The sequence below is a fragment of the Pseudophryne corroboree genome, chromosome 8 (genome assembly GCF_028390025.1).
Source record: "Pseudophryne corroboree isolate aPseCor3 chromosome 8, aPseCor3.hap2, whole genome shotgun sequence".
In the NCBI taxonomy this organism is placed as follows: Eukaryota; Metazoa; Chordata; class Amphibia; order Anura; family Myobatrachidae; genus Pseudophryne; species Pseudophryne corroboree.
In genome coordinates, this window is record NC_086451.1 from 66,838,175 (window position 1) to 66,859,647 (window position 21,473).

General features: G+C 49.5%; 1 long non-coding RNA gene across 1 annotated transcript in view; it reads left to right on the forward strand.

Annotated features, from left to right (window-relative positions):
* Positions 1-21,473, forward strand: part of LOC134948532 (uncharacterized) — a 175,978-nt gene that overhangs the window by 30,745 nt on the left and 123,760 nt on the right. The gene's annotated exons all lie outside the window — the stretch shown is intronic.

Genomic DNA, 21,473 nt, shown 5'->3' on the forward strand with positions numbered 1-21,473 from the left:
GCCCGAACGTCATCATGACGCTGTCGGATTCTCGCGAGACTCGGATTCTATATAAGGAGCCGCGCGTCGCCGCCATTTTCACACGTGCATTGAGATTGATAGTGAGAGGACGTGGCTGGCGTCCTCTCCATTTAGATTATAAGAGAGAGAGATTTACTGGAGCTTAGGACTAGGAGGAGTACTGTAGAAGTGTAGAGAGTGCAGAGAGTTTACTAGTGAGTGACCACCAGACAGTGCAGTTTATTTAATATATCCGTTCTCTGCCTGAAAAAAGCGATACACACAGTGACTCAGTCACATACCATATCTGTGTGCACTGCTCAGGCTCAGCCCAGTGTGCTGCATCATCTATATATATTATATATCTGTCTGACTGCTCAGCTCACACAGCTTATAATTGTGGGGGAGACTGGGGAGCACTGCAGTGCCAGTTATAGGTTATAGCAGGAGCCAGGAGTACATAATATTATATAGTGAGTGACCACCAGACAGTGCAGTTTATTTAATATATCCGTTCTCTGCCTGAAAAAAGCGATACACACAGTGACTCAGTCACATACCATATCTGTGTGCACTGCTCAGGCTCAGCCCAGTGTGCTGCATCATCTATATATATTATATATCTGTCTGACTGCTCAGCTCACACAGCTTATAATTGTGGGGGAGACTGGGGAGCACTGCAGTGCCAGTTATAGGTTATAGCAGGAGCCAGGAGTACATAATATTATATTAAAATTAAACAGTGCACACTTTTGCTGCAGGAGTGCCACTGCCAGTGTGACTGACCAGTGACCTGACCACACTGACCACCAGTATAGTTAGTAGTATACTTATATTGTGATTGCCTGAAAAAGTTAAACACTCGTCGTGTGACTTCACTTGTGTGTTGTTGTTTTTTTTATTCTATAAAAATAAAACTCATTCTGCTGACAGACAGTGTCCAGCAGGTCCGTCATTATATAATATATAATATATACCTGTCCGGCTGCAGTAGTGATATATATATATTTTTTATATCATTTATCATCCAGTCGCAGCAGACACAGTACGGTAGTTCACGGCTGTGGCTACCTCTGTGTCTGCACTCGGCAGGCAGTCCGTCCATAATTGTATACCACCTAACCGTGGTTTTTTTTTCTTCTTTATACATACATACTACTACGACATCTCTTTATCAACCAGTCTATATTAGCAGCAGACACAGTACAGTACGGTAGTTCACGGCTGTGGCTACCTCTGTGTCTGCACTCGGCAGGCAGTCCGTCCATAATTGTATACCACCTAACCTTTTTCTTTGCATCATGTGCTGATTGGGGAGGGTTTTTTGGAAGGGACATCCTGCGTGACACTGCAGTGCCACTCCTAAATGGGCCCGGTGTTTGTGTCGGCCACTAGGGTCGCTAATCTTACTCACACAGTCAGCTACCTCATTGCGCCTCTTTTTTTCTTTGCGTCATGTGCTGTTTGGGGAGGGTTTTTTGGAAGGGACATCCTGCGTGACACTGCAGTGCCACTCCTAGATGGGCCTGGTGTTTGTGTCGGCCACTAGGGTCGCTAATCTTACTCACACTGCTACCTCATTGCGCCTCTTTTTTTCTTTGCGTCATGTGCTGTTTGGGGAGGGTTTTTTGGAAGGGACATCCTGCGTGACACTGCAGTGCCACTCCTAGATGGGCCCGGTGTTTGTGTCGGCCACTAGGGTCGCTAATCTTACTCACACAGCTACCTCATTGCGCCTCTTTTTTTCTTTGCGTCATGTGCTGTTTGGGGAGGGTTTTTTGGAAGGGCCATCCTGCGTGACACTGCAGTGCCACTCCTAGATGGGCCCGGTGTTTGTGTCGGCCACTAGGGTCGCTAATCTTACTCACACAGCTACCTCATTGCGCCTCTTTTTTTCTTTGCGTCATGTGCTGTTTGGGAAGGGTTTTTTGGAAGGGACATCCTGCGTGACACTGCAGTTCCACTCCTAGATGGGCCCGGTGTTTGTGTCGGCCACTAGGGTCGCTTATCTTACTCACACAGCGACCTCGGTGCAAATTTTAGGACTAAAAATAATATTGTGAGGTGTGAGGTATTCAGAATAGACTGAAAATGAGTGTAAATTATGGTTTTTGAGGTTAATAATACTTTGGGATCAAAATGACCCCCAAATTCTATGATTTAAGCTGTTTTTTAGTGTTTTTTGAAAAAAACACCCGAATCCAAAACACACCCGAATCCGACAAAAAAAATTCGGTGAGGTTTTGCCAAAACGCGGTCGAACCCAAAACACGGCCGCGGAACCGAACCCAAAACCAAAACACAAAACCCGAAAAATTTCAGGCGCTCATCTCTACTAAAAAGGTCTACAGTCAATAGGTCTACCACTAATGGCAGACAGGCATTAGGTCGACAGGATCAAAAGGTCGACATATAATAGATAGACAGTAGAAAAGGTTGACATGGAATGGTTGACACAAAAAAAGGTAGACAACCTTTTTTGGGGGGGAGTGTTTTGTCACTTTTCTGTCACAAACAAGCCCCATTAGTGTACCGCGTCCCCTTCGCTCACCATGCTTCAGGCAAGGTGCCTCTCATTCTGCTACCGCTGCGCTAGGCACAGGTTACTATTTCCAATCCTAGTCCATGTGGATGGTAAAGTATAAAAAAGTTGAAAAAACATGCAAAAATTTGTGTCGACCATATGTGTGTCGACCATTGGCATGTCAAACTTTTGACTATGTCGACATTTTGACTCTGTCGACCTTTTTACATGTAGGCCTTTTGACCATGTCGACCTAATGCATGTCTACCATTAGTGGTCGACCTATTTATTGTAGACCCTTTTGGTGCAGATTTATAGACCGGATACCGAAGACTTTTAGGGGGCGATTAAATTCTTTGTGGGGATTCAATTGATTAGCCCCAGGTTAAACAGACATCCGTGCTAAGTAGGGCTTCGGGTCTAGTCGAGATCGGTGGGCACACCGTAACTGCAGCGGGAGCAGCACTTAGCCATATTTACTAACATTCTGGCCGCCCCATCACAGGGAGGGGGCAGCCAGGTCGGAGCAGCACGGGGGTGGGGGGTGGCGTAATGCAGCAGGGGGGTGGGGTCATGGCAATGATGACCAACGATGTATAGGGGTCTGGTTAAACGATTGCATCATCGTGGTCCCGCCCCCACTATGCAATGCTGAGATTAGCGGCATTACTAGGACAGCGCGTGTGGGGGGGAGGTTGCTAGTGGATGCGGACGGGTGGCGCTGGGCCAGTAGACTTGCCCACTTTTCTGGGAGGCCGGGAGCCTCCCGGCAATTCTGGGAGAGTAGGCTAGTATGCACTTAGCACAGCAGAAGCTGCTCAGCCTGGATAATTATGTGTATTCTCACTCAGGTAAGTGCCCGTCACAGGAATTAGTTGAATAGCTAGCGGGCACTTAGGTCAAGAACTAAATTCTTGCCTAACAATTGAATCGCCCCATACAGGGCCTGATTAAGGGTTCAAGCCGCCCTAGGCTAATACAGAAGTGGCCGCCCCCACTTCCCCACCACCAATTTTTTTGCTCATGTTCAGCTAAAAATCTGGCTCAGGTCTCAGCTCCATTCATATTACCACTTACCACCCTAGCAGTGCTGGCAATGGTGGGAGTAGCATCAATCACAGCCTCGGCAGCGGAGCCAGCCACGGCTCCCACAGGATCTCCTCTTCCCGGCGTTCCTGCCTCGGTGATGCCAGCAATCCCAGCAGGCACCGCTGCTCCCACAGTATCACAGCCTCGGCAGCGGAGCCAGCCACGGCTCTCACAGGATCTCCTCTTCCCGGCGTCCCTGCCTCGGTGACGCTGGTAATCCCAGCAGGCACCGCTGCTCCCACGGTATCACAGCTTCGGCAGCGGAGCCAGCCGCGGCTCTCACAGGACCTCCTCTTCCCGGCGTCTCTGCCTCGGTGATGCAGGCAATTCCCAGTAGGCATCGGTGCTCCCACAGTTCCCGGGGGAGATCTCACGAGACCTTGCTCTGCCCCAACTCCAACGGCAGCAGGAAGTGCTCCCATCCCAGTGCAATCTATTGTGCCGGCGTTGCGCCCCCCAAGGACCCAGCGCTCCAGGCTGCAGCCTTATCAGTCTATTGGTTAATCAGGCCCTGCCTCCTTAGATTAAAATTGTTATGTAATACAGCTCACTAACCTATTTATTATCAAGCCCGAGAGCAGTCACTTAATACTGACACTTGTCACAGCAGTTCAAAAATAAATAAAAATCTCAGTAAAATCTCACCGTGTCCCTGGCCTGGAGTCTTAGGGTATATACAATGCCAGGGACGCCTAACCCCTAGTTGGACTTTCATAATTCAGTTTCTTATGTTACTCAGAGACAATGACAACTACCTCGTCCGCCATTTGCCCTGACATCATTCTAAGCTGCTCCCACTGGCTCATCATCTCTTTTACTGGCACATACTGTAGTGATAAATGGATTTTCTGAAGCCATAGCATATATTTGCTGGAGCTGAAATGTCAACAAATTGTGATGGTTTGTGTCCGAATGCAGAGTTACAGGCAAGAAAGCTCTGCAGACGGCGAGTTGTAGCAGCTGCGCATGCATCGGGGCCTGCAGACGCAACACTGAGTAACTACGGGCGATTCACACTCGCACACATCGCAGTTGTGTCTCTGCTTTCAGTTACTGGGTGGCAACCAGTGGATTATCTATAAGGGGTGCAGGCCGGGGTGTGTGGTGCACACGGGCTCCTTAGTTCAGGGGGCCCCACACCGCACACCGTGCACCCATTTCTTTAATATTAATCTCTCCAGAGTCCCACGTTGGCAGCAGCCCTTCACAAATCACCAGTAAAATGGCTGCCACACCATTTCCCTTGGGGCCTGCACATGCACAGTAGACTCTGGTACAGAGCCAAGGTCAACTAGTGCTCACTGCTCGCAAGAGAGTAGAGGGCCCGGGAGGAGACTGCACATGAGCCCCCTGCTCTATTAATATGCCCCTGATAGCAGCAGGGTATTGCAGGCTATTCAGAGGTGGATCATACGCAGAGATCCGGCTTATAGGGCTGCTGCATGCCCACACTGATAGTGCTGGATGGGGTAGTGTGATGGCATACATGCTATACACTCTGAATACAAGGGAATATCCGCATTTATATTTCTGAAGCAGGAAGAGTCGAACTGCGGGCCGCACTGAATGAGGCCCTTTGTGTTTATGTTACGCCAAACCCACTTGTACAGACTTGTTTTATTTAGTGTAACCCGACATTTGCAGTGTTATGTAATTAGCTGAGCATCGTGTAAGATCACTTCACGTGATAACATATGCTGCCGACAAGCCCAGGATCACTCATCGCTCTGTAATCTGGTGTAACATTGGAAATGATGATCTGAGGCATTAAAGATGTTTTCCACCTTCGGATGATTTTAGTATTCTGCCTTTCCATGTCCTATACCCACCATATGTTACATACATGGGGAGGATGGTTCAGGTTTGTTAACAAACCAAAAAAGCAAGCAAATGGGCAAAACCGTGTTGCACTGCAGGTGGGGCAGATGTAACATCAGGTCCTGTTCTAGACCTTGTGGTGCCCAGGTCGAAAGTTTCCTTTGGCGCGCTAAAAATAGGGGCGTGGCTTCATAGGGAAGGGGCATGGTCACAGTTTTGCTCCCTGTAGTTTTGCCCCCTGTAGAGCTGTGCCCCCAGTACTGCACCCTCAGTAGTTGTGCCCACATTAGTTTTGCCCCCGGTAGTTGTGCCCCCATTAGTTTTGCCCCCAGTAGTTGTGCCCCCATTACTGTGCCCACCAGTAGCTGTGCCCCTAGTAAAAAAGTAAAGAATACTCACCAGCCCCGTTCCTGTTTCCCGTCTGCTGCTGCCCTCCGTCTCCGGCCACCGACGCCGCTCCTCGAATCTATGGGAAAGAAGTCATGACGTCTATCCCATAGGAACGTACAGACACTAGAAGTCAATTATGACCTCTAGCATCTATGGCTGTTCTAAACTGCCGGGCGGTGCGCGATGACATCAGGCGCACTGCATGGCAGGCACCAGTAGTGGGGAAAGGTCCTCTCCGCGAAGGGAAACTAGATTCTACCTCACTGCGCATCTAGTTTCCTTTCGTGGAGAGGACCTTTTCTTAACCACTGCCGCCGCCACCCCAGTTAGTAGCAGCTCTTGCCACGGCGGCGGCACCCTCAGGAAAGTGGCGCCCCGGGCAAAAGTCCTGCTTGCCCGTGGCAAGAGCCGCTACTGTGTAACATATGCAGATTAGATTTGATTAGATTTGGGTGGGTTATATTGTTTCTGTGCAGGGTAAATACTGGCTGTTTACCGTATATACTCGAGTATAAGCCGACTTTTTCAGCACATTTTTCTGTGCTGAAAAAGCCCCCCTCGGCTTATACTCGAGTCAATGGCTGCAGCAGACGCCGTGGGCTGTGTGGGCGTCCGCTGCAGCCGGCTCCAGGACAGACACTAGAGGTCATTATTGACCTCTAGTGTCTGTGCGCGTTGCTATGGGAGAGACGTCATGACGTCTCTCCCATAGAGATGATCGGGTGCCGGGGAGCGAGCGGGCGGCCGGACGGAGCGGCGGCCGGACGGAGCGTGCGGACGGACGGAGCGAGCGGACGGACGGAGCGGAGCAGCGCAGCAGCAGAAGAAGCGGTCGGGAAGCAGGAGCGGGGCAGTGGTAAGTATTGTTTTTGTGTGTGTTTGTGTGTTTGTAAGCGGCGACGGGGGCACTGCAACAGGGGGCAAAGAAAGAAGGGGGCACTGCAACAGGGGGCAAAGAAAGAAGGGGGCACTGCAACAGGGGGCAAAGAAAGAAGGGGGCACTGCAACAGGGGGCAAAGAAAGAAGGAGGCACAACTACTGGGGGCAATGAAAGGGGGCACAACTACTGGGGGCAATGAAAGGGGGCACAACTACTGGGGGCAAAGAAAGAGAGTGCATAACTACTGGGGGCAAAGAAAGAGGGGCACAACTACTGGGGGCAAAGAAGGGGCATAACTACTGGGGGCAAAGCAACGGCAGCATGTTTTTATCTGGCACTGTGGGGGGATATCTGTTACTGGGGGTATATGTGGCACTGGGGGCACAACCCTAGCAACAAGCATTACCCCCTGGCAACAAGCATAACACCTACCGCATGAAACCCCTGGCAACGAGCATGACACCCTGAGCATGAAAACCCCTGGCACCGTACATTTCCCACCCTAGGCTTATACTCGAGTCAGTCATTTTTCCCAGTTTTTTGTGGTAAAATTAGGTATCTCGGCTTATATTCGGGTCGACTTATACTCGAGTATATACGGTAATTTTTACACTGCAATTAAGATTTCAGTTTGAACACACCCCACCCAAATCTAACTCTCTCTGCACATGTTACATCTGTCCCACCTGCAGTACACATGGTTTTGCCCAGTTGTGTGCTTTTTTGGTTTGCTAACAAACCTGAATAAGGCCCTCTATGTACTAACATCCATAGAGCTGATACGCCGCCATTGTGTTCTGTTTTTGTCTCTCACATACAGTACAGCTGTACTGAAGAAGAGCAGACCCTCATTACCAAGTGCGCTCCGCCTCTGTGTCGCTGTCACAGCGAATGACCATGAAAAGCAAAAGACTAGGTCTATGTACTAAAGGGCCGTACTCACGGGGGAGATGTGAGGGGAATTGTGTGCTGAGCGATCCGCTCAGCACACATCTCTCCCCCCGCTCAACACAGAGCGATGTGTGCTGAGCGAGGAGGGGGTGACCGGGGGGGCGCACCGGGGGGGGGGGGGGGGGGCACACCCAGCGAGAGATCCATGCTTAAAATCTAAGCAATCTAGTCAGGGGGGTACTCACAGAGAGATCCATGCTTTAAATCTAAAGGGGGGCACTCACGAAGGGGTGTAGTATGGTATGCCGGCGGCCACGCTGCGCTCGCCACGCTACAGGCACGGTGGCGTGCCACACTATTTATTCTCCCTCCAGGGGGGTTGTGGACCCCCAAGAGAGAGAATAGTTGTCGGTATGCCGGGTGTCAGGATTCCGGCGCCGGTATACTGAGTGCCGAGATCCCAACAGCCGGCATACTGAATACCACCCCTCACGGAGAGATCCATGCTTAAAAGCTAAGCAATCTGACTAGATTTTAAGCATGGATCTCTTGTGTGTAATCCCCCCCCAGCGATAGCGATGCGTGGCCCCGCATGTCGCTATCACCGGTGCTAGATTGGCCAGGCTCAATCTAGGACATCGCTAATTTCACCCGCTGGGTGAAATGAGCGTTCCCCCCCCCCCCCCCCAGCACACATCATGCTGTGCTGAGCGTAGGGAGAGATGTGTGGTACGCTCAGCACACATCTTCCCTCACATCTCCCCATGAGTATGTCCCCCCCCCCCCCTCGCTCAGCACAGATCTTCCCTCACATCTCCTCATGAGTATGGCCCTTTAACCTTGTAGAGAGATAAAGTGGGTGTAGATAAAGTATCAACCAACCAGCTCCTAACAGTCATTTTTCACACACAGATATAAATGTATTACACCTGCAGGTATCGTGCTGATATAGTGCTTCCTACTTCACCTCTCTACTGAGGCAATGTAATGTATTAACATTTGGAGGAATTCTCCCCTCTGGCGATCACTGCCAGACCCCCCACAGTGCATCAGTCTAGTGCTGATGTTCTGCGTTTTACCCCCGGCCGGCTCACTGGGCATGCGTGAGATCTCACTACTATTGCTAGATCTCACATCCAGCCTGGAGCCAGCAGCCGCCACAGCATGGGACACCTGCTGTGGTGAATGGGCAACAACGCTAGCCACCAGACTGGTCCCTGCTCAGTACACTAGCCACCAGACTGGTCACTTCTCAGTACACTAGCCACCAGACTGGTCACTGCTCAGTACACTAGCCACCAGACTGGTCACTTCTCAGTACACTAGCCACCAGACTGGTCACTGCTTAGTACACTAACCACCAGACTGGTCACTTCTCAGTACACTAGCCACCAGACTGGTCACTGCTCAGTACACTAGCCACCAGACTGGTCACTGCTCAGTACACTAGCCACCAGACTGGTTACTTCTCAATACACTAGCCACCAGACTGGTCACTGCTCAGTACACTAGCCACCAGACTGGTCACTGCTCAGAACACTATCCACCAGACTGGTCATTACTCAGAACACTAGCCACCAGACTGGGCACTGCTCAGTACACTTGCCACCAGACTGGTCACTGGTCAGTACACTAGCCACCAGGCTGGTCACTGCTCAGAACACTAGCCACCAGACTGGTCACTGCTTAGTACACTAACTACCAGACTGGTCACTTTTCAGTACACTAGCCACCAGACTGGTCACTGCTCAGTACACTAGCCACCAGACTGGTCACTTCTCAGTACACTAGCCACCAGACTGGTCACTGCTCAGTACACTAGCCACCAGACTGGTCACTTCTCAGTACACTAGCCACCAGACTGGTCACTGCTTAGTACACTAACCACCAGACTGGTCACTTCTCAGTACACTAGCCACCAGACTGGTCACTGCTCAGTACACTAGCCACCAGACTGGTCACTGCTCAGTACACTAGCCACCAGACTGGTTACTTCTCAATACACTAGCCACCAGACTGGTCACTGCTCAGTACACTAGCCACCAGACTGGTCACTGCTCAGAACACTATCCACCAGACTGGTCATTACTCAGAACACTAGCCACCAGACTGGGCACTGCTCAGTACACTTGCCACCAGACTGGTCACTGGTCAGTACACTAGCCACCAGGCTGGTCACTGCTCAGAACACTAGCCACCAGACTGGTCACTGCTTAGTACACTAACTACCAGACTGGTCACTTCTCAGTACACTAGCCACCAGACTGGTCACTGCTCAGTACACTAGCCACCAGACTGGTCACTGCTCAGTACACTAGCCACCAGACTTGTTACTTCTCAATACACTAGCCACCAGACTGGTCACTGCTCAGTACACTAGCCACCAGACTGGTCACTGCTCAGAACACTAGCCACCAGACTGGTCACTGCTCAGAAGACTAGCCACCAGACTGGACACTGCTCAGTACACTAGCAACCAGACTGGTCACTTCTCAGTACACTAGCCACCAGACTGATCACTGCTCAGTACACTAGCCACCGGACTGGTCACCTCTCAATACACTAGCCACCAGACTGGTCACTGCTCAGTACACTAGCCACCAGACTGGTCACTGCTCAGTACACTAGCCACCAGACTGGTCACTGCTCAGAAGACTAGCCACCAGACTGGTCACTGCTCAGTACACTAGCAACCAGACTGGTCACTGCTTCATACACTAACCACCAGAGTGGTCACTGCTCAGTACACTAGCCACCAGACTGGTCACTGCTCAGTACACTAGCAACCAGACTGGTCACTTCTCAGTACACTAACCACCAGAGTGGTCACTGCTCAGTACACTAGCCACCAGACTGGTCACTGCTCAGTACACTAGCAACCAGACTGGTCACTGCTTCGTACACTAACCACCAGAGTGGTCACTGCTCAGTACACTAGCCACCAGACTGGTCACTGCTCAGTACACTAGCAACCAGACTGGTCACTTCTCAGTACACTAGCCACCAGACTGGTCACTGCTCAGAACACTAGCCACCAGACTGGTCACTTCTCAGTACACTAGCCACCAGACTGGTCACTGCTCAGTACACTAGCCACCAGACTGGTCACTGCTCAGTACACTAGCCACCAGACTGGTTACTTCTCAATACACTAGCCACCAGACTGGTCACTGCTCAGTACACTAGCCACCAGACTGGTCACTGCTCAGAACACTAGCCACTAGACTGGTCATTACTCAGAACACTAGCCACCAGACTGGGCACTGCTCAGTACACTTGCCACCAGACTGGTCACTGGTCAGTACACTAGCCACCAGGCTGGTCACTGCTCAGAACACTAGCCACCAGACTGGTCACTGCTTAGTACACTAACTACCAGACTGGTCACTTCTCAGTACACTAGCCACCAGACTGGTCACTGCTCAGTACACTAGCCACCAGACTGGTCACTGCTCAGTACACTAGCCACCAGACTGGTTACTTCTCAATACACTAGCCACCAGACTGGTCACTGCTCAGTAGACTAGCCACCAGACTGGTCACTGCTCAGAACACTAGCCACCAGACTGGTCACTGCTCATAAGACTAGCCACCAGACTGGTCACTGCTCAGTACACTAGCAACCAGACTGGTCACTTCTCAGTACACTAGCCACCAGACTGGTCACTGCTCAGAACACTAGCCACCGGACTGGTCACTTCTCAATACACTAGCCGCCAGACTGGTCACTGCTCAGTACACTAGCCACCAGACTGGTCACTGCTCAGTACACTAGCCACCAGACTGGTCACTGCTCAGAAGACTAGCCACCAGACTGGTCACTGCTCAGTACACTAGCAACCAGACTGGTCACTGCTTCGTACACTAACCACCAGACTAGTCACTGCTCAGTACACTAGCCACCAGACTGGTCACTGCTTAGTACACTACCACCAGGCTGGTCATTGCTCAGAACACTAGCCACCGGACTGGTCACTGCTCAGTACACTAGCCACCAGACTGGTCACTGCTTAGTACACTAACCACCAGACTGGTCACTGCTCAGAACACTAGCCACCAGACTGGTCACTGCTTAGTATACTAACCACCAGACTGGTCACTGCTCAGAACACTAGCCACCAGACTGGTCACTGCTCAGTACACTATCCACCAGACAGGTCACTGCTCAGTACATTAGCCACCAGACTGGTCACTGCTCAGTACACTAGCCACCAGACTGGTCACTGCTCAGTACAATAGCCAGCAGACATGCATCTCTACCATATTTTTTCCATCGTATTGATGTTTTTGACAATTCTTCATGAAAAAAAAAAATCACATAGAACTATTTCTGATGGTTGTATTGAAAATGGTGATTTTGGGTTGATTTTCAAATCGACTATTAGTAAATTTTGGTTAGGAATTGAACTCTGTGAAGTATTGAAGGTTCTATTGTAGTTCTGTTTAAGTGTAAAGTTCTATTTCAGTCGATTTTGACTGTAGTAAATACCCATACCTCCCAACTGTCCCGATTTTCGTGAAACAGTCCTTTTGCACAGCATTTTTTCACAGGAGACAGAGGGACTGGGGGCATGTCAGCAGCTCATAGAGCGCAGAGCTCACTACCCCCACGGTAGCGAGGGCACCCAACCCGTTAAACAGCTAAACTGATTACTATGGGCGCGATATACGCGATAACGGGGATCACTTTAGAAAGGAGATTGGGCGTGACATATCATTTGAATACCGCCCTGTGGGGTACATGTACTAAGCAGTGGACAACTTCTCCACTGGCTCCCTTCTCCACTTTTATCACTGCTTATATTTGTTCAATCAGCAGTAGCCATTGTATAATATCCTTGTACTACATTTAAGCTCTGACTCATCTGTGCATTCATCCGTCAGTTGCATCCCACTTGTGTTAAGTTAAAGCATCATGCTGCATTCCTGAATTCTCATTATTCTTACGGAAAAGCCCACATCCACAGTCTGCATCCAAATACACTGAGAGATCCTTGCTACACCTAGTTCCAGAGTCCGGAGCACACTTTGTTAGCTACAGTTATACTGTCTCCCTGCCAGTGAACATCTGCCTGCAGTTACTACTCCTGCAAATGATGTTGCAGTCTCCAGCCAATTGTGTAAGCCCCTACTGCTAGTGGTTTAAGTCCTGGCAGCCACCTAAGTACCGGTGTGTGTATACCAAACACTAAGGGAACAGCGGGTGACTGTTATAGGCAGAAGACCCTCTTGTTGGCTCTAGGGGTCTTACACAATTGAGCTGGAGTTCCCTAACACCTGCTCAATACATTAGCCACCAGACTGAGCCCTGCTCAATACACTATCCACTAGACCAGGCCCTGATCAATACACTACTTACACTATCTTATACTCCATACTCCCTTTGGTGGCACCTAACCCCTTGTTTTCCATACTAGTCCTTTATTGTCTTGAACTGCAAGTGCTGTTTTCTTGTTTGCTCATTTGATTATGTACTGTGTAATGGGTTCTGCAGATCCCTTGTGGCACCATATAAATAAAGGATAATAATAATAATAATAATAATAATAACCAACAGATTTGGCCACAAACCATAGTTCTATCTTGCACACTAGCCCCAAGTCCCAATATGAACTATTGTGGTATATCCATATCCAGCCGATATGCACCCAGATGCGGGAAGCAATGCTCAGCTGTCCAAAGTGCAGTTTTGAAGATTAAAGTCCAGAAGTTTGGTTCGGGCTACTTAATGCAATATTACAAGTTCCTTGTGTAGCTGTATACCTAATGCAATTTGCTGTGTACCCCACAGCTTTTTCAAAGGTCAGTTTAGTGCCCAACAGAATACGTTCTCTTTAAAACACTAGTGATCACAATAGATTTTGTGAGGGCAGTACTTGTTTCAAAACGCATAAGCAGGATGGGGTCTGTTTTGTACATTGTCCACCTGAAAGGACCGCCCATTACATTACAGGGAAGTGCAGAGATACAACCCAAATGCTGACCCGGAACCAAGAACCAGAACCTCAAACACGTTCCTGCCTTCTGGTTCTTATTTGACACATTAAATAGCAGCAGCCTGCTAAGCAGGCTATGTACACATCAGTGAGATGTCTGTACGATGCGACATCGATTGCAATGGGACTCTGACATCGGGTAGTGTGTCGGCTGCGACCGACTGCGACAAACGGCAGCGGGGGTGGGGAGCAGGCCATGCTGCGTTTGGCAGCATGGTCTTCGTAAGCAACATCGTATGTTGGACCTGCATGCAGGTCCGACGTGCGATGCAGCATACAACCCATGGGTGTGTGGATATCGTTAGGAACCAGACGATATAGTGTGTACGCAGACTAAATCAGGAGGAGTCCAACTTTATCTGACCCACCTACTGGCAGGTAGGATTGTACATTTTGGGATAGACTTTGTGTTGAACGTTACTATGAATACGGATGCATCTAGCAAACTGCGCATGTGCCATAGCGAACAGAGGTGTCTTTGTGGCTCTCCGTATGAGTCTGCAAAATGAGCATTTCTGGGTGTCAGCTGGGCAAGAACTAGGCCAACCCACGCAAGAGAACTGTCTCGTATGAGTAGGCATGTCATACTATGCCTCTAAATTGGGACACTCATGAAAAACCTGCGTTTCACCGGGTTTTAATCAGCCACAGAACCTGTGTAATTCATGAGATAGTATGGAAAGCCTACGTATGAGTGTTATGGCCGTGTAGCCACAATTACGTCATATTATGAATTGTGGGTATACCGAGAGGATGCCTATTTCAATCTTTTGCACTTAGCATGGGGTAGGTGTAAGTGCTGGTGGTAATTGATGACGACTGCTCTTGAATACTGTAAAAGTGGGGCGGTGCCATGCATGCACGTTAGGAAGTACATACCCTTGCATTACGATTACGTTTGCAATACATTTGCATTCAGAATGTGGCTATGGTGGTCATTCCGAGTTGATCGCTCGCTAGCAGTTTTTAGCAGCCGTGCAAACGCTATTCCGCCTCCCACTGGGAGTGTATTTTAGCTTAGCAGAAGTGCGAGCGAAAGGATAGCAGAGCGGCAGCATAATTTTTTTGTGCAGTTTTAGAGTAGCTCAATACCTACTCAGCGCTTGCGATGACTTCAGACTGTTCAGTTCCTGTTTTGACGTCACAAACACGCCCTGCGTTCGCCCAGCCATGCCTGCCTTTTTCCAGCCACGCCTGCGTTTTTCCAGGCACGCCTGCATTTTTTCGAACACTCCCTGAAAACGGCCAGTTGACACCCAGAAATGCCCTCTTCCTGTCAATCACTCTGCGGCCAGCAGTGCAACTGAAAGCTTCGCTAGACCTTGTGTGAAACTACAACGTTCGTTGTAATAGTACTTTGCGCATGCGCAGAAGTGCCTTTTCTTGCCTCATCGCTGCACAGCGAACGCATGCAGCTAGCGATCAACTCGGAATGACCACCTATGTTCAGACTGGTGTGTTACTCAGGCCCTTTGTGTGCAGGGTCTACTTAGGAGACAAGGGGCCAGGTGTACTAAGCCTTAAAAAGTGCTAAAGTGGGGAGTAACAAGCTACCAGCCAATCATCTCCTAACTGTCATTTTTTAAACACAGCCTGTGACATGACAGGAGCTGATTGGCTGGTAATTTATCTCGCTCCACTTTATCACTTTTCAAAGCTTAGTACATCACCCCCCAGGTATGGCCTGTGCATGGGTATGCAGCTGCAGGAAGAGTCTAGTCCTCTAATACCCCTTTCACACCGCACAAATAACCCGGTTTCGACCCGGTATATTGCCAGGTCGACATGGGTCACTGTGCGGTGTGAAAGGGACCAAGGACGAATTCCCAGGTCGCCTGACCTGGTAATTCAACCCGGGTTATAAGAAGGGCTATTCCCAGGTAATTACCGGGTCTGGTGCAGTGTGAACAGGTTACCTGGGTCGATGCAACCCGGTACCCGTTCACTGCATAGGGAGAGGCGGCACAGAGATGATCTCATCTCCCAGCACCGCCTCCGCATTCGCCCCCGATGCCGGCTCTGTCCCCGGATGGCGACCCGACCCGGCATATTGCCAGGTCGGGATTGTGGTGTGTAGGGTCCAATGCTAGGTTCCACTCGACAAGGACCCATTTCCAATTCCTGGGTGGGACCCGGCATTGCGATCTGAAAGCGGTATAAAGGGAGGCATTTGGCAATGCAGTGCTTCCTATTAAGCCAGAGTTCCCCAAACTCCGCCAGGTTTTAAGAATATCCATTTTTGAGCACAGGTGACTTAATTAGTACCTCAGTCAATTTGATTTAACTATTTGGACTCAAACATGGATATCCTTAAAACCTGGACTGTAATAATAATGGAGTTTGGGAAGCTGAGCTTGTTTGGATAACCTACACATTTGTCTACTCCAGAATGTAACGCTGAGTTCTGCATGAATCAGCCTGAGCTCAATTCATCAATTCATGTCAATGACATGTTATATGCGGCGCGGAGTTCAGCAACAGACAAATATCTCTAGGATAAAATGGGTTATAGTGGGAGTTCAGATTCAGGAATACAATACTTCTTTTCTTCCAGACAATAAAGCAGCAATCTCATTATACACCCACTTTAGTCTCTGCTTTAAAAAAAAGAAAGAAAAAAAAAAAAGAGAAAATCCTCAGACTTATCCATGGCTATGAATGCAAGCCTTTGTCAGCGGTTTCACAAACACTTCTACACCTTTTACTACAATAAACAAAAAACATACTCAAAATGCTATGGAACATAAAGGGAAATACATCCCAATTATAAGTAGGGGATTTTGTTTTTCTGCCACTATTACTCTATATAAATGTTTAGTAAAAAAAAATAAAAATATATATATTATTTTTAAAAACCAGAATGTGGGCAGGGTTGTATTAAGATACATCGCCGCCCCTCGCCGCTTACCGCAGCGATGTTGATCGCATATGTACTAAAATATGCGATCAATATTGCGATGCGGTGATGGAGGCACCCCGCAATACCTGTTAGGTGGTCTGCTGCGGGTCTCCATCATCTCCCCGGGATCTTTACACTGCCTACACGCCAGGAAGCAGCAGCAGGTTGCCCCCGGCACCTCCTCCTCCCCCCTGCAGCCGGTAGGACCTCCGGCTGCGTTGCTAGGGGGAGGAGGAGATTACCTTCCGGGTCCAGGGCAGCCTGGAGGAAGGTAAGCCGGGGGGGGGAGGGGGGTCAGCGTCTGTGGCGGTGGGTTGCGGCGGTCGGCGATAAGAAGCCCATAGGCTTCTATAGGGTATCGTCATCCAAAGATGGCGATACCCTAGACGGCGAAAACGCGGCGGTAGGGTCTTAGTAAATTTGAAAATGCTGTAAAACCCCCGTTTTCGGGGGGTTTACCGCATTTTTGCTTTAGTACATCCCACCCAGTGTGAGAGAGACCTCACTAGACTAGCGGCAGACCGAGACAGTAGAGGACCATGCATAGGCAAACACAGTGGGGGTTTCTGGTTGCCCGGAAACCCCCTTCCTCTTGGTAAATGGTTCAAATTATGACAACAATAGCAATGGTATATAATACGATAACTGGAGCTGCCGCCAAAAAAAAGAAAGATTTATAACTAAAGTCTTAAATAAATCTCATACTTCTGACCAAGGTTCCAATCTAAAGGTTTTATAATTGTTTATAGTCAAACAAAATCCCTGAAGTTCTAATAACACCTATAAGCAGTGGCGTAACTAGTGGGGTGTGAGCAGGGCACATGCCCTGGCAGACCCGACAGAGGGGGGAGCCCCTAGGACAGCGCATCCACAGAAGCATCTTTCATTATATCTCCATCCGCTGGAGGATCCCGCTCCCAAACAGTCACTGAGCTTCGGCACTCGGCACTCAAATGCAGAACATTCTGTAGCTGAAGTCTAGAACTTCAGGTAGACTGGCCGCATTCAGATTTGGTGGTGCCCGGGCACAGAGTTGTAGCTGTGGGCCATCGCTCTGCATTGCTGGGCTCCCTCTTGTTGCTGCACTGGCCGCGGGCGCTGCTGCGGCTGTTGCTCGAGGATGTGCGGGATGCGGTGTGGGCCTCCTGGCTGAAGGGAGTGTGCAGCGCTGGATGGGCAGGGGACACTCTCCCTCCCAGGTATATTCCTACTGCAGGTCCGCAGCCTCCCGAACTTACAAGCTGTGTCACAACTGAGGGCCTGAGCTGACGGGAGGCAGCCTCAGTTGTAGGGGCTGAGGTGTAGTGGAACCTGGGAGGTTGTATCAGACCCCTAGACATGTAAGTTACACGTAGAAGAATTGCCCGAAGCCGTGACCACGACAACCAGAATAAAAGTCAATGATGTTTATTATGACATACTCCGTATCACAGCAGCAATAAAAGGAAAACATAAAATCAGCAGTGAAATAATACAGTTCCTGGGTACTACAGGGTGGCAAGGGCCACAGGGCTCTGGTAGTATGAGACAGTTCTTATTATCTTCTAGTTGGAAAGTCCTTACCAGGCCCGACTGTAGCAATGGAGATAGCCCAGGATCGTACCAGCTGGTGTTCCAGGAAAAGCTGGGCTGCTGTGGGTAAAATGGCTGCTGTGGGTACTGGCTGGAACCAGACTGATGTTAGCACGGAGTGGATTGCTGGATGGAACCAGCCAAATAATAAATGAAGCTTGAGAGCGATGAAATATGATGGATATATGGAACTTGAGAGCGGTGAAATAATAGTACCGGTGGTGAGAGGTAATCTGCAGAAATGATACCGGCACTTTAAGAAAAGCTGAACTCTGCTGGAAGCTAGGCTGGAAGCAGGTAATTCTGTAACTGGAAACAGATGAGTCCCAGAGGACTGGAGAGTCAAGCTGCACCGCAGATGGTAAACTGGAGCGAGTCTCTTTAGTGGAAGTTTGGAGATGGTAACTGGAACCTGGAAAACAACCACAGGAGAGAGAGACAAACTGGAACTAGGTTTGACAACCAAAGCACTGACGCCTTCCTTGCTCAGGCACAGAATACTTATACCTGCAGCAAGGAAGGGATTGGCTAGGCAATTATGCAGATTACAATGCAAACAACGGATTGGAGGAATTTGAGCAGGTGACAGAATCCAACATGGCTGCGCCCATGCAGACACTTGGAGGGAAGATTGGTTTGTAATCCATGTGGGAACTTAGACAGTAATGGCGGCGCCGGCCACAGTAAACAGGAGACGCCAGACTGATGAGTACACATTTGAACCACGCGGGCAACAGCGGAGGCCGCGGCTGACGTAAGCGCCATTCTGACATCCTGCATGCAGAAACTCAGGGACGGCGGCGGAGGCCGCGGGAGACGCCATTCAAGATGTAACATGGCACCTCTGTGACAGCGTCTCAGAGTGACAGGAGAGGAGGCAGGAATGTGGACATCAGTATAACAGATGAGATCCGGTCCCGGAGCGCTGAGCCAGCCTTAGGAGGCATCTGAAAGGTAAGTAATGGCGTCCAGATACCCGGATCGTGACAGCACCCCCCCCCCCCCTTTAGGAGTGGCTCCAGGACACTTCTTTGGCTTTTGAGGAAACTTGGAGTGGAAATTCCGGACCAAGGCAGGAGCATGGACATCAGAAGCATTGGTCCATGAGCGTTCCTCAGGGCCGTAACCCTTCCAGTCAATAAGATACTGTAATTGACCATAACGGTGACGTGAGTCCAGAATCTTGGCCACTTCATACTCAACGCCTCGTTGAGTTTGGACTTTCGGAGCTGGAGGAAGTGTAGAATGAAACCGATTCAGGATCAGCGGTTTCAACAGGGAAACATGGAATGTCCTGGGTATTTTTAAGAAGGGAGGTAACTGGAGTCTGTAAGCAACAGGATTGATGACTTGTTCAATTTTGAAAGGACCGATGTAGCGAGGTGCAAACTTCATGCTGGGAACTCTTAACCTCAAATTCTTCGTGGATAACCACACCCGATCACCCACCTTGAGAGCAGGAACCGCTCTACGCTTCTTATCCGCAAACTTCTTGTACCTGAACGATGCTTTGAGCAGAGCCGCTCGTACATTCTTCCAGTTGCTTGCAAACTGACGTAAAGTGATATCCACTGCTGGAACAGAAGTTGCTGGAAGCGGTTGGAATTCAGGAACTTTAGGCTGGAATCCATAGTTAGTGAAGAATGGTGTTGAAGAAGATGAGGAATGATATTGGTTGTTATGACAAAACTCGGCCCAGGGAAGTAGTTGAACCCAGTCATCTTGAGAGGAAGACACATAGATGCGGAGGAAGGCCTCCAAGTCCTGATTCACCCTCTCAGTTTGACCATTGGTCTGAGGATGGTAAGCCGTGGAAAACTTTAGTTTGACTTGGAGGACTTGACATAAACTTCGCCAGAATTTGGCTGTGAATTGGACTCCTTGATCTGAGATAATTTCTTCAGGAAGACCGTGGAGTCGGAAGATCTCTTGTATGAACACTTGGGCCAGCTTGGAAGCTGACGGAAGACCGGTAAGAGGAATGAAGTGTGCCATCTTGGTGAACCGGTCAACTACCACCCAGATGGTATTGAACTTGTTGCACATAGGTAAGTCTGTAACGAAATCCATCGACAAATGGGTCCATGGTCGACGAGGAACGGATAGTGGAACCAGTTGCCCTGCAGGCGACTGGCGGAATACTTTGTGTTGGGCACACTTTGGGCAAGATGCAATAAACTCCATGACGTCCTTTTTCAGAGTTGGCCACCAATAGGACCTAGAGATAAACTCCAGTGTTTTTTGGATACCTGTATGTCCGGCAAAACGGGAAGCATGGGCCCAATGCATGAGCTTCTTCCTTAGCACCGGCTTCACAAAACTTTTCCCTGGTGGGGGCGTAGAGTCCATCCCTACCGTGGAGAATGCCAACGGATTAATAATAGGATGCTTGTCTGAAGACTCTGACTCATTTTCTTGCTCCCATGAGCGGGAAAGGGCATCGGCCTTGCGATTCTGAGAGCCCGGACAGAACTGGAGTTTAAAGTCGAACCTGGAAAAGAAAAGTGCCCATCTGGCCTGACGAGGGTTGAGACATTGTGCGCTTTTCAGATATAAAAGATTCTTGTGGTCGGTAAGTATAGTGATTGAATGAGAAGCTCCCTCCAACAGATATCTCCACTCCTCTAGAGCGAGCTTGATGGCTAGCAACTCCTGGTCGCCAATGGCATAGTTGCGCTCAGCTGGGGAGAACTTCCGGGAGAAGAAACTGCAAGGATGTAGATGGCCATCTTTAGCCCTCTGAGATAACACCGCTCCTACTCCAGCGGAGGAGGCATCCACCTCTAAGATGAAAGGAGAGTCGATGTCGGGCTGTTTCAAAACTGGTGCAGAGATGAACCGTTGTTTTAGGAGATGAAAAGCTTGCGTAGCTTCTTCAGACCACTTGGACGGGTTAGCACCCTTCTTGGTTAATGCAGTGATCGGCGCCACAATGGTGGAAAAGTCTCGTATAAACTTTCTGTAATAATTGGCGAACCCTAAGAACCTCTGGACCCCTTTGAGGGTTAAGGGTATCGGCCAATTCTGGATTGCTTGTAGTTTCTCAGGATCCATCTCTAGTCCGGAACCGGACACAATGTAACCTAGAAACGGAATGGATTTGACTTCAAAGACACATTTCTCTAATTTGCAATAGAGATGATTGACACGGAGACGGGACAGAACCTCCTTTACCCAGAAACGATGTTCCTCTTGATTATTGGCAAAGATGAGGATATCATCTAGATAGACCACGACATGGCGGTATAAGATGTCTCTGAAGATCTCATTCACGAAATGCTGGAAGACAGCTGGAGCGTTGCTCAATCCGAAGGGCATGACGAGGTACTCATAATGTCCGTCACGGGTGTTAAAGGCGGTCATCCACTCGTCACCCTCACGGATCCGGATGAGATTGTATGCACCTCTCAAGTC